This window comes from Pteropus alecto, unplaced genomic scaffold (genome assembly GCF_000325575.1).
Source record: "Pteropus alecto unplaced genomic scaffold, ASM32557v1 scaffold195, whole genome shotgun sequence".
Lineage (NCBI taxonomy): Eukaryota > Metazoa > Chordata > Mammalia > Chiroptera > Pteropodidae > Pteropus > Pteropus alecto.
The window spans coordinates 6073285-6085280 of NW_006438073.1; the positions used below are offsets into that span (position 1 = coordinate 6073285).

Consider the following 11996-nt stretch of genomic DNA (forward strand, 5'->3'; position numbering starts at 1 on the left):
CTCCCTCCATCCATCCTTCTCTCTCTCTCTCTCTTCCCGAGAACATTGACTAACATACATACACACTTAATAAAATCTTAAATAGGTATCGGATTTAAGATTGATACCTATTTAAATAGGTATCGGATTTAAGATTGATACCATGTTGAAAGAAACTTCTCAGAAAGTTGTGGGCACTTCCTGGCTTCAAGCATCCGCACCGAAGGACTTCCATGGGGGGTGAGGGAGGGTCATGGGAGTCGGCAGACTTCACTCTGGTGCAGACAGCAGACCTTCCAAGAAGATAGGCTGGGATCCTGCCCAAGGCCCAGAGGAGGACGCTCCGCTCTGGGTTCTGTCTTGAGTTTTTCTTGGTCAGATGATAAATAAGATTTCCAGTGGCTTCTAGTGCTATTAATTTTGTGATTGATTTTACAACCTTCTATGGAATAGCATGAGTTATAGTCACTTTTTCTCTGAGGAGTGTAATTTTTAGTAATATTTCTATGGTTTTGTTCTTTTCTCTGCCTTTAGAGACTGAACTTCAGTGTTTTATTCTGGAGGGCATTTTTGTGTGTGCTGGATCTGAAAGAATTTCGTCGATTTAACAGAAACTTCACTGTGTTTTGATTAAAAATGAGACAAAAGTTTCAACAGCTTCTTGCCACTATTTGAAAAAACTGGTAATGGAAAACTGGTCATGGATTATTCATAGTTAGGGTAATCAACATCTCAATTATTATATACACTTAAAACATTGTTTCTGCAAAATAATCACACTTGCAAATCTCCTTTCCTTACATATACAGAGACAAATTCTGTATTTGTACTGGAATTCTGCTCGCAGTTTGTATTTGTTGAGTTACGCCAGCCCATCCTGCCCCAACCTGCCTAGACCTCAGTGACGCAGGGGAGGGCGTCACCCACCAAACCGATGGGCACCGTTTGCCAGGTGGGACTTGCTGCAATTGGGGTCCATGTTTGCGAATGATTTACAGTTGAGCCCAGAAAATATACTTCAGATGAATACAGTCAACAGCATCCTGGGGCCAACGTGTATTTTGGCATTTTCAACAGGGTTTAAAACCCCTTCCCAAATCCTATAGGAAAAGCAGTAACCCTTGAGGTTGTGTGTTCTGGGCCGTTTCTCTGAGCGGCTGTGCCCAGCTAGATATCTCACCTCTCGTAAGAGCTGCTTTTTTATATCACCCAACTCTGTTTTCCAAGTAACTCAAAACATGTTTAAAAATCTGCTGTTCACAACTGTGTAGTGTTATTGTTGATGCAGGGAAATTGAGAAAGAATAGCAAATAGAGAGTAGGAATATGAATATAAATCAATATTAGAATTTAGTTTATAATAACTATGGTACGTAAATCAGTGGGAAATGATATTCTATAGACAGCATTGGAATAGATCGAAATAACAAATTCAATGTAGACCTCCATTATATTCCTTAGAAATAAAGTGAATATAGATAAAACAAAAATATAAATGTAAAAAAAAAAAAATCAAAGCATCAAAAGTACTGGAGGAAACAATGAATGACAATTTTATAATTTTGGAGCAGCCTAATCCTTTCTAAAACTAGAAGCCATAAAGAAGTAGATAAAAAAATCTGACTATCAAAATGAAAAAAAATTACGGCAACAAAACAAAACAAAAACCACTTCCTGGTAGTCTGTTAGACAGTGGCCTGCACAAAAGCATGCCTCGCAGGATGATGTCCTTGTGTAGCCCCGTCGCCCTGAATCAGGGCCAGCCTGTGGCTTGCTCTAACTAAGAGGATGGAAAGGAAGTTTAGGCCTAGGATCCCACTTTTGTGCTTTCGGAGGCACTGAGCTACGAGGCTGGAGCCCGGCCGTCCTGCTGGAGGTACCAGACCGAGAAATCATGGAGAGGTGCCATGTGGGGGTGGGGGGAGTGCCCAAGTTTACGACGAAGAGAACCAAAGGCCCCAGCTGACACAAGAGCCAAGGCCCCAGAACTGTGACCCTGGTCACGCCATTCCAGCCAGCCATCAGCGTCCTAGCTTCCCAGCTGAGCTCTAGATATCTGGAAAGAAGAAGCTATTTGAGATATCACAGTCCCAGGCGTGTCACACAGAGCGTCACACTGTTGCTACGATGCTCAGAATTTTGAGAATAAAATATTCTCGAAGACATAGTATGATTTGTTAAGAAGCAACAAGTAACTGGAACATTCGATGCTCAAACAACAAACTGGAACATGTGTAAACAATACACATCCCAAGAAACTAGTTTCTTAAATATACGAAAAGCTCTTACAAATCATTAAGACAAAAGACAAATAACTCCAAACGAAAATAAACGAAAAGAATGAAGTAGTAATTCAAAGGAACAAAATCCGAAAAGTCCATAATACTTTGAAAGATGCTCAAGTTCACTTTTAATCTTTTTTAAAAACTGGAATAAGATTCCAGGATTTGCCTATTGCATTGAAACATATTTAAAAACTTAGCAATAAATAAAACAAAAAGCTTATCAATAAACAGAACAGGAATGGTGTGGGGCCACCATACTTATGTGTACTTCTTGGTAGAAGCAATTTATTAGTGTTTATAAAAAACACAATGTGTATGTATTTGACCCAGGAATATAATTTCTAACAAGATGTCTTAGAGATGATTTACTAAAGGATGCAAAGATACATGAACTATTATAAACCGAGCATCTGTGTCCCCTGCAAATTCCTACGTTGAAGCCTGAATTCCCAACGTGACGGTATTTGGAGGTCCTTGCGAGGTCATCATGAGGGTGGGTCCACCATGATGGGACTGGTGTCCTTATAAAAAGAGGAAGAGAAACCCGAGCTCCAGCTCAGCCACATGAGGACATGGCTGGGAAGCAGGGGTCTGCAAGGGACTTGAGATAGCTCTCACCAGGGGTCACAACTGGTGGCGCCGTAATGTTGGAATAACCGGCTCCGGAACTGTGATAAATACATTCCTGTTATTCAAGTCCCTCAGCCTAGAGTATTCTATTACAGCATCCCGAGCAGACGAAGACATGAACAGAAGACGATCGTTACGCATTATTTGTAATATCTTGACTACTGGAAAATTCCATATATCCAGCCATAAGAAGCACATTAATAAACTACAGCACCCACATCTGTACACGTAATGCTGGGCACATCTGTACACGTAATGCTGGGCACATCTGTACACGTAATGCTGGGTAGCCGTTCGCAAGAATAAGGTAGAACAACACACACTGATCTAGGAGGATGTTTAGATGTTGGTTAAGTGAAAAAAATCGAACCACAGATCAGAATGTACTGTAGGATTCTATTTGTAACCTTTTATGAAAAAAATGTATGCGCACACATATTAAACATCTGTATGCATGTATGCTTATAGAACATATTTCTAAGTAGACACAGGAAACTACTAATGGTGATTACTTCTGAGGACTGGGAATACTGAAGCAGGCAACGTTTAGGGGAGAGGGAATAGAGACCTATTTTTTACTCTACATCCATCTGTACGCATTAGGTAGTAACAGGGATTTTTATTAAAAAGAAAAATAACGAAACGCTCTAAAGGCCTTTGTGTCGAGAGCTGTGCCATTCCCCGAGGCATGGAACACTGGGGCTCTGTTCACAGTAATCCGAGCTTTGGGCACACATATGCATGTGGAGTTGTGTTAGGTGACATTATGCAAACACTACCCCTCTCTCCTGGTTTGGAGAGGCATCGGGAAGATCTGGAAAAAGCGTGGAGATTTCTGGAAGAAACGCACATTCCCCACACTGCCTAACTGCTCACGTACATCAGCAGACTCAGGCTCCACTGATGAGGAGAGACACTCTCCTTGTCCCATCCCAAACTTCCCAATGATAAACCTGTTTCAGGAGCAGTGAGGTCTCTCGGGGGCACCTGAGGGACCTCTCGGCACTCTTATACATCTCGGCGCTGCATTCAGATGGGCGGAAACGGACAGGCACCACTGACGCTCGCGTCATTTCTAAATGTTCCTTTAACCTGTATTGATTAATTTTCCTGAATCTGAAAGATGTTTCATGGAAGAACACCTTATTCTTTTTATTTCATGTTCGAGCAGAATCACACTCACTCACAAGCTTCGTTTAGATACACTTACTCTGATATATTTCTAAGGGCTTGAAAACCAAAATAGATTTTAAAATTTTCTTATCAAAAAAGTCTCATAAGCCTTCCTATCAAAATGTTAGATTTCTTAATCTCTTTTGCGCCAACGCTTGTAAATGTGAGAACTGACTGACTTCTGTTACGCCCGTGTGACAGACCAAAGCGAAAACAGGGTCGGAGGCGAGCAGACCTCGAAAAGCGCGTGAACTGAAACGTTTTCATCAACCTCTGTCAAGCGGTGTGTCAAACAAGCATGATGATCAGTTTGTGGACCTTAGTAGGATCGCGTGCGTGCAAACTTGTATGACTGGTATGACAGTTTCATTTATTGTTTAAAATTTTTATTCGATTTATTTAAACTAAGAAACAAAACCAACCCCCAGTTCACCCATTTCCTCCACCCCCATCCCTCACCTTTTGCAACCTCCACTCTGTCCTCTGTATCTATGAACTGGTTTGTTTTTGTTTTAGATTCCCATATAAGAGAGATCACATGGCATTGCTCTTTGTCTTATTTCACTTAACGTAATGCCGTCATGTTCCATCCATGTGGTCTCAGATGACAAGATTTCATTCTTTTTTATGGCTAATATTCCATTGTGTGGGTGTGTTTATATATATATACACATTTCTTCTGTATCTATTGATGGATATTTTAGTTGTTTCCATATCTTGACTATCATAAATAATACTGCAATATCTTTTCAAATTAGTATTTTCTTTTCTCTGGATAAATATCCAGAAGTGGAATTGCTGGATCATAAGGTAGTTCTACTTTTAATTTTTTGAGGAACTCCATATTGTTTTCCATAGTGGCTGCACCAATTTATTTTCCCACCAACAGTGCACGAGGGCTTCCTTTTTCCACGTCCTCTCCAGCACTGGTGATTTTTGTCTTTTTGATAACAGCCATTCTAATAGGTGTAGAGTGATAGCTCACTGTGGTTATTTTCATTCCTCTAATAACTAGTGATGTTGAACATCTTTTCATATGTCTGTTGGCCATCAGTGTGTCTTTCTTGGAAAAATGTCTATTCAGACATTTGGAAAAGCTTCCCCCTCCTCTATTTTTGGAAGAGTTGGAGAAGGACTCGTATTAATTCTTCTTTAAATGTCTGGCAGAATTCACCACTGAAGCTGTCTGGTCCTGGACGTTTGTTGGGAAGTTTTGATTACTGATTCGATCTCCTTGCTAGTAATTGGTCTGTTTCGATTTTCTATTTCATCATGATTCTGTCTTAGCAGGTTGTCGGTTTCTAGAAATTTCTTCATTTCTTCTGGGTTGTCCAATTTGTCGGCACATAATTATTCATAGTAGTCTCGAACGATCTTTTGTATTTCTGTGGTACCAGTTATAACCTTTCCTCTTTCATCTGTGATTTTACTTATTTGAGTCCTCTCTTTTTTCCCTTGGTGAATCTAGCTAAAAGTTTGTCATTTTTATCTTTTCAAAGAACCAGCTCGTAGTTTCGTCCATATTTCCTATTGTCTTTCTATACTCGATTTCATTGATTTCTACTCTAATATTCATTACTTTCTTCCTTCTACTAACTTTAGACTTCATTTATTCTTCATTTTCTAGCTCCTTGTGGTGTGAAATTAGTGTTTAGTTGAGGTTTTTCTTGTTTCATGAGGTATTTATTGCTATGAATGTCTCTCTTAGAATTGCTTTTGCTATGTCTCAGAATGTCTGGTATGTTACGTTTCCATTTTTGTTTGTCTCAAGGTATTTTTTGATGTGTCTTTTGATTTCTTCTTTGACCCATTGACTATTCAGTAGCAGGTTGTTTCATTTCCATGTTGTTCTTGTCTTTTATTTTCATGTAATTAATTTGTAGTTTCATACTACTGTGGTCAGAAAAGATGTTTGATATGATTTTAATCCTCTTAAATTTATTAAGGCTTGTTTTGTAGCCAACATGTGATCTGTCTTGGAAAATGTTCCATATGTACCTGAGAAGAATGTGTATTCTGTTTTGTTTTGTTTTTTTTTTTTTAATATGGAATGTTCTGTAAATCTCTATTAAAACTATCTGCTCTAAAAAATGATAGTTTCATTTTGCATTCTCATTTGGAAAACGTTCTGCAATATGTGAATAAATAACTGGGAAATGTCCAAATAGACCCACTATTATGGTTCAAAAACAAATACTTATGAGAGAGAGGGAGAGACAGAGACACCATCAAACTATACAACACAGGAGCATGGATCCTTACTGCAGATTAAAAAGATGATCATGGATGTGACGCCTCAGTGTTGACTAAACCACCAGGGATAAACTTTATTTCTAAATATATCAACTGGCAAATAAAATAGTTAGGCATTTACTGGGGAATAAGAAGCATTAAACTTTTAAACTTATTTAGTTGGAAAGACAAATAGAGACCAAAAAAAAAAAAGGAAAGAAACATCCAGTTGAAACTAAATGGCACAAAAGATATTAAGGACACTAACATTTGAACATGAATATTTGGAAAAAAATTTAATAAGAAAATTAGTCTAGTTGGGTGTTTCAGGCTCTACAGAGCCCAAAGATGTTCTTGAAGGATTACAGAGAAATTACTGATTGAGAGAAGAATCATGAGAAGATCAAGAGGACAGAACCATTAATGACATAGGAAAGACCGCACGTAACTGAGCGAAGAGAATGAAAAATATTTTGAACTGCACATTACTCCGGAAATATATACGGTTCGCTGCCAATAGCGGAGTATCACAAACTAAGTTCAAAACAAATAAGTAAATAAAAACATAAAGCCATTAAGTAGAAAAACATCATGACTGACTGATACAATTACATTTGAATTTTTATAAAGATGTCATTAGAAGGATTTAGGATAAAGCTAAAGAAAGAAGTTGTGAGGTTACGACAGTCTAAGCTCTCTAGATATTTTTTCTTTAGTCAAATTTGGTCTTTCATTCCTATTTGTTTTATTACTATTTGCATAGGCCATGTAGTTATTTTTAATAGTTTTCGTTTCCACCTCAAATTTAGGCCACACATTTCGTACTCTCCTTTAAAAAAAAATGCACCATTTTAAAAGTATTTTGGGAATGAATGTCTGTGTCAGTAATGAGATTATATTCGATGCTTTCTTAGCACTGGGCGAAAACAAAGGTTACGATGACGGTAGACTTCTTACATTAACAAGACCGGGAAAATTCTACGGTCAAGTGGACAGATCATGAGGACTGCTGGCTTTGGCAGCTTTTCATGAAAATCTAAGAGATTTTCAGAGAAGAAATTTTATAACGTTTAGGTACGCAAAGACAAAATACTACACGAGGCACAAATACCACACAGTGTTCAGAGTCCAAATACAGACAACTCATTTGGACTGTGAAAAATTAGTTTTCCCATTTGCCTCCCGCTGCACAGAAGTAACATCTCAGGCGATTCATTTCCACATCTGAGCTGCTGTTAACCACAGCGGGTAAAGGAGAGCTAGGTGCAGGGTTTAGCGTTTACGTCACACTTGGAAGAAAAGGGGATAAAATTATAGCACAGAATGACCTATCAAATTTCCTTGACAGGCTCTAATTCACTCTGATCTATCCTTCACCATAACTTCATTGGTAGCGAGGATATACATATTTATAAGTGGAGAAGCAGGCTGCTGTGTTCTGTTTGTAATTTATAGCAACAAGGAATTCATTTAGATTTTCATATTAGAAGTCCCAAGGTGACCCTGTACTGGAGACTGGCCCCCTGCTGTGTAGGATTTCTAACATAATAAAGAATAAAGCAAAACAACAGTACATCACGACCTGGGCTCATGGGTAATCAATTCACATATTTACCACTGAAATAATAGTGCCATGCAAGGCAGCGTCATTACTACAATTTGCTGATGAAAACCCTAGAGATCTCAGAAACTGTCTGCCTGGAAAGCAGCTGATTAATCCGAGTTACTTATGCTTTGTTAGAGAGTTATTGTTTTAATCATAATTAACGATAAGTAGTTACTCATGGAAAAGTTGCAAGGGGGATGAGACTCAAGCTCTTGTGAGGCAGACATGCTTTTTAAACCATGAATTATCAACAGACACATACAATAAAACGGGGAGCCAAATGGGAGAACAATAATGGATTTGATTCCAGAAGTTAGATTTAGAATCTCATTAGCTATGAAAAGTATTGCCTTTTATACAAATATCTCCTAGGTGACATGACCATGGTGCATTATCTTTGCATCCCAGTGGGATGAGTTCTACTGCCAGGAAAGGACATCCCAGCGCCTCCGCACACAGCAAACGCTGCGCTGCGTGGTACGACGAATAAAATGCCACGATTAGGCAGAAGAGTTGAATAAACATTTCACTACACAAGAGATACAACTGGTTAATAGACCTAGGAAAAGATGCTTAAGACGACTCACGATTAGAGTAATGTGAATTAAAACTACAGTCAGAGAACCCTACACACCCACCGGAATGGCGAGAATGAGAAAGACTGACGATATCAACTGTTGATGAGGACGTGGAGAAACCGGACCCCCTCCTCTTTGATAGTGGCATGTACAATGTTACAGGCATGTTGAAAACATTTAAGCGATTTCTTAAAATGTTAAACGCACATTACCAGGGGACCCAGCAATTCCTCTCCTAGGTGTCTGAGGGAAATGAAAACATCATGTCCACACAAAGATTTGTGGTTCGACTCATACTAATCCCAATCTAGAGACAATACAAATGTCCATCGCCTGGCGAACAGAAAAACAAAACGCATCCTGGCCATTCAATGGGATTTTGTAGATCAAGAAGACAGGTGCATGCGACGACTCTTAAAAATCTCAAAATCATTTGCTGAGGAAAATAAACCAGACAAATGATTATATGTTGTATGAGTCCATTTATATGAAATTTCTAGAAAAGGCAAAACTATAAGCAGAGAGTAGATCGACAGTTGCTTGGTGGCCGAGGCGGGAATGAAGATGTCTCAGGAGGGAATATGCAGGAGGGAACTTTTTAGGGTGACGGAAGTATTCCGAAACTGAATCGTGATGATGGCTCTACACTGGGATATATTTACTATCAAATTATACACCTACACTGGGTGATCTGCCTGACGTATAAATTACACACCAACGAAGCTATCAAAATGCACCATGGTATAAACTTATAATTTGTGAATTCTTGTACAAGTTGTAAACAGTTTACTTTAAAAATAAATGAGTCTGTGATCATCACACACTAACAACATTATCTACCTCCCGAAACTTTCTTTCAGAGAACTAAGCACACGGCTTGCTCTGCGCGGTGAAAGGTTTCAGGAATTCCTTTCTATGATCGGACCACTCTGCGTTGTCACGTTCCCAGACCATTGAGATGTCTTCACCAGTGTTCCACACGCTGGGTCGGAACTGCGAGGGGCAGTCCGACCCTCAGTGCCCTGGTCAGCAATACATATTAAGCCATTTCACTGATCTCACCGAGCAAATGCTCATGGTGGAAAGTGCCAGGGACAATTTTAAGGATCTGGACGGATGACTCGGTTAAGGAAATATGTTGGCCTTTCAACAGCTTTGTTAGTGACAGTGACATGAAGGCAAGAGACAAGAGATCAGGGTCTTCTCTGCAGCAAGGCTGGAAAGCATGGTTATGAATGACACTGGCTTCACCCGCTGAGGAAAGTCATCATGAATGTACACTACAGCTCCAGCGTGCCAGCATACTGACGTGCCAAACAGTCCCTTTACTGAAGCTTTGTGACGCGTCACCCTCTGATCCACTCCTAATTCTTAGTAAGAACACAAGTAGCATATGATAGGCTGACAATTGAAATGAAACACATAGAGGCCCTTTGAGACATTTCTTGTAGAACAGCGTTTCAATTATCAAGAGAACACGGATTCAACAGGGTGCTCCAAGGCAGATGTCAGCCTCAATCGGTTAAATCCCAGAAACATGGACTGAATTTCTCACAAACAATGAGGAGCCTGCATGTAATTCTGACTGGAAGTTTGAAAGGCCCAGACAATTAACAGTTACATACAGTAAGGCAAGTAATACACTATTAACATCGTGTTGCCACTCGGGATGCAAACGAGAGACACTAACACAACTTCTGTTGACAAATGCCGGAGAGCTCGGCGGAGCATCGACTGCCTCGGAAGCCTTTATTCCCCCATCTTTTTTCTAGCTCTTTCTTGCTTGTCCTTTCAATTTCACATTAAGCTTTTTCCAGCCACTGTGTGGACCCATGGTCCGATGGAGATGCTGCTCCAGGGCTTTGTCGTGGCGACCAAAACAGACACCCACCATGTCTCACGTTGCACGCAGACCCCAGTTTCTCTCCCTCTCATCTTAGACAGTACTTTGTGAAAGATGTGTGCATGTGTGTGTGTGTGTGTCTGTGCGTGTGCACAGGCACATATGTACATGGAAATTTTCCTTGTTTCCTAGGTCTTGAACCAGAATTTCATAATTTGTGGAGACATGACATAGGTACATGAAGTAATTACTGAATAAAATGGAGTAACATATGTCAGCATTGAATGTTGACATATGAAAGTTCTAGAGTATGTATTACTCATGATTAGATACTGTGTAACCCATAACGAGATCTTAATTCTGGAAATATAGGCAATGATTACCAAGGAGACTAAGGATAAAGAAGTGGCATTAGGTGAAGTGATCTGAGTTTTGTTTTTAACTTTCATACATCTTCGATTTTATAGCAAACAAAACACAACTGACTATAGTAAAAAGTGATGCTCTTATTCTGCCTACAATCACTATACACATTTCACAATTGAAGTTTAAACAGAACCACAATGCTCCAATTTGCTCAGCACGACACTCTGCTGTGGCCGTCTGTGGACGTCAGGTCTCAGTCTCGCCTATTCCTGTCCTGTGTCCTAACTGTTGGGGCGCCTCCCACCTGGCCCTCCTGTGCCTGATCTTACCAGCCCACTCCCTGCATCTTAATGTGCAAACTCGTTGGGTCACTCCTTAGCTTACGCCCTCACTGGATCCCCAAAACATGTATGAAGTAAATTCTTCTTCTTTCAATTTTTACTGGGGAAAAGTTGCAAACTTACAAAAAAGTTATAAAAATAATACAATAAACTATATGTCCTTCCCCTAGGTTAACCACCTTTTGCCAAATGGGTCAGATTTCCTATTATCTATCTATCTATCTATCTATCTATGTCTATTATCTATCTACCTATCATGGTCAGATTTGCTATCATCTATCTATCTATCTATCTATGTATCTATCTATCTATCTATCTATCATCTATCATCTATCTAATATATATAATATATTTATGAGTATATGTAACATCTATCTATCTATCTATCATCTATCTAATATATATGTATAATATATTTATGGGTATATGTAACATTATTATTGCTGCTGTTGTTATGTCCTAATATATATGTATAATATATTTATGAGTATATGTAACATTATTATTGCTGCTGTTGTTATGTATTTGCTGAACTGTTTGAGATCAGTTTGTAGACTTCATACTCTTCACCCCAAATAATTCAGTGAGTATCTCCTACGAAAGAGAGAACGCTGTTATGTAATCACCAAATTCAGCTAACGCCAATTCTTAACGTGACTGGCCAGGCCCTTTCTGCTCGGCCCATCTGGCCCGTCCAGCTCCACCACGCCCTGTTGGCCCCGGTCCCCCTCTACCCACTGAACTGTCGAGTCCTTGATATGCCACACTCTCTTGCTCTCCTGCGTTCCTTTGTGCCTGCAGTTCCTTCCCTTTCAAATACTTTTCCCGACTCTGTTCTTACCTCGGCTGAACCTGCTCTTGAGTGTCTGCATTGGAATCCAGGCTCTGCCACTTAACAGTTGTGGGGACGTGAGGCGGTTACTTAACCTCTCTGTAGCTCCGCCTCCTCATCTTCACATTGGGA

At 39.6% G+C, this 11996-nt stretch overlaps 1 protein-coding gene across 1 annotated transcript in view; it reads right to left on the minus strand.

Annotated features, from left to right (window-relative positions):
• PRKN (parkin RBR E3 ubiquitin protein ligase) overlaps positions 1-11996 on the minus strand; it is an 833405-nt gene that overhangs the window by 414632 nt on the left and 406777 nt on the right. The window lies entirely within an intron of this gene.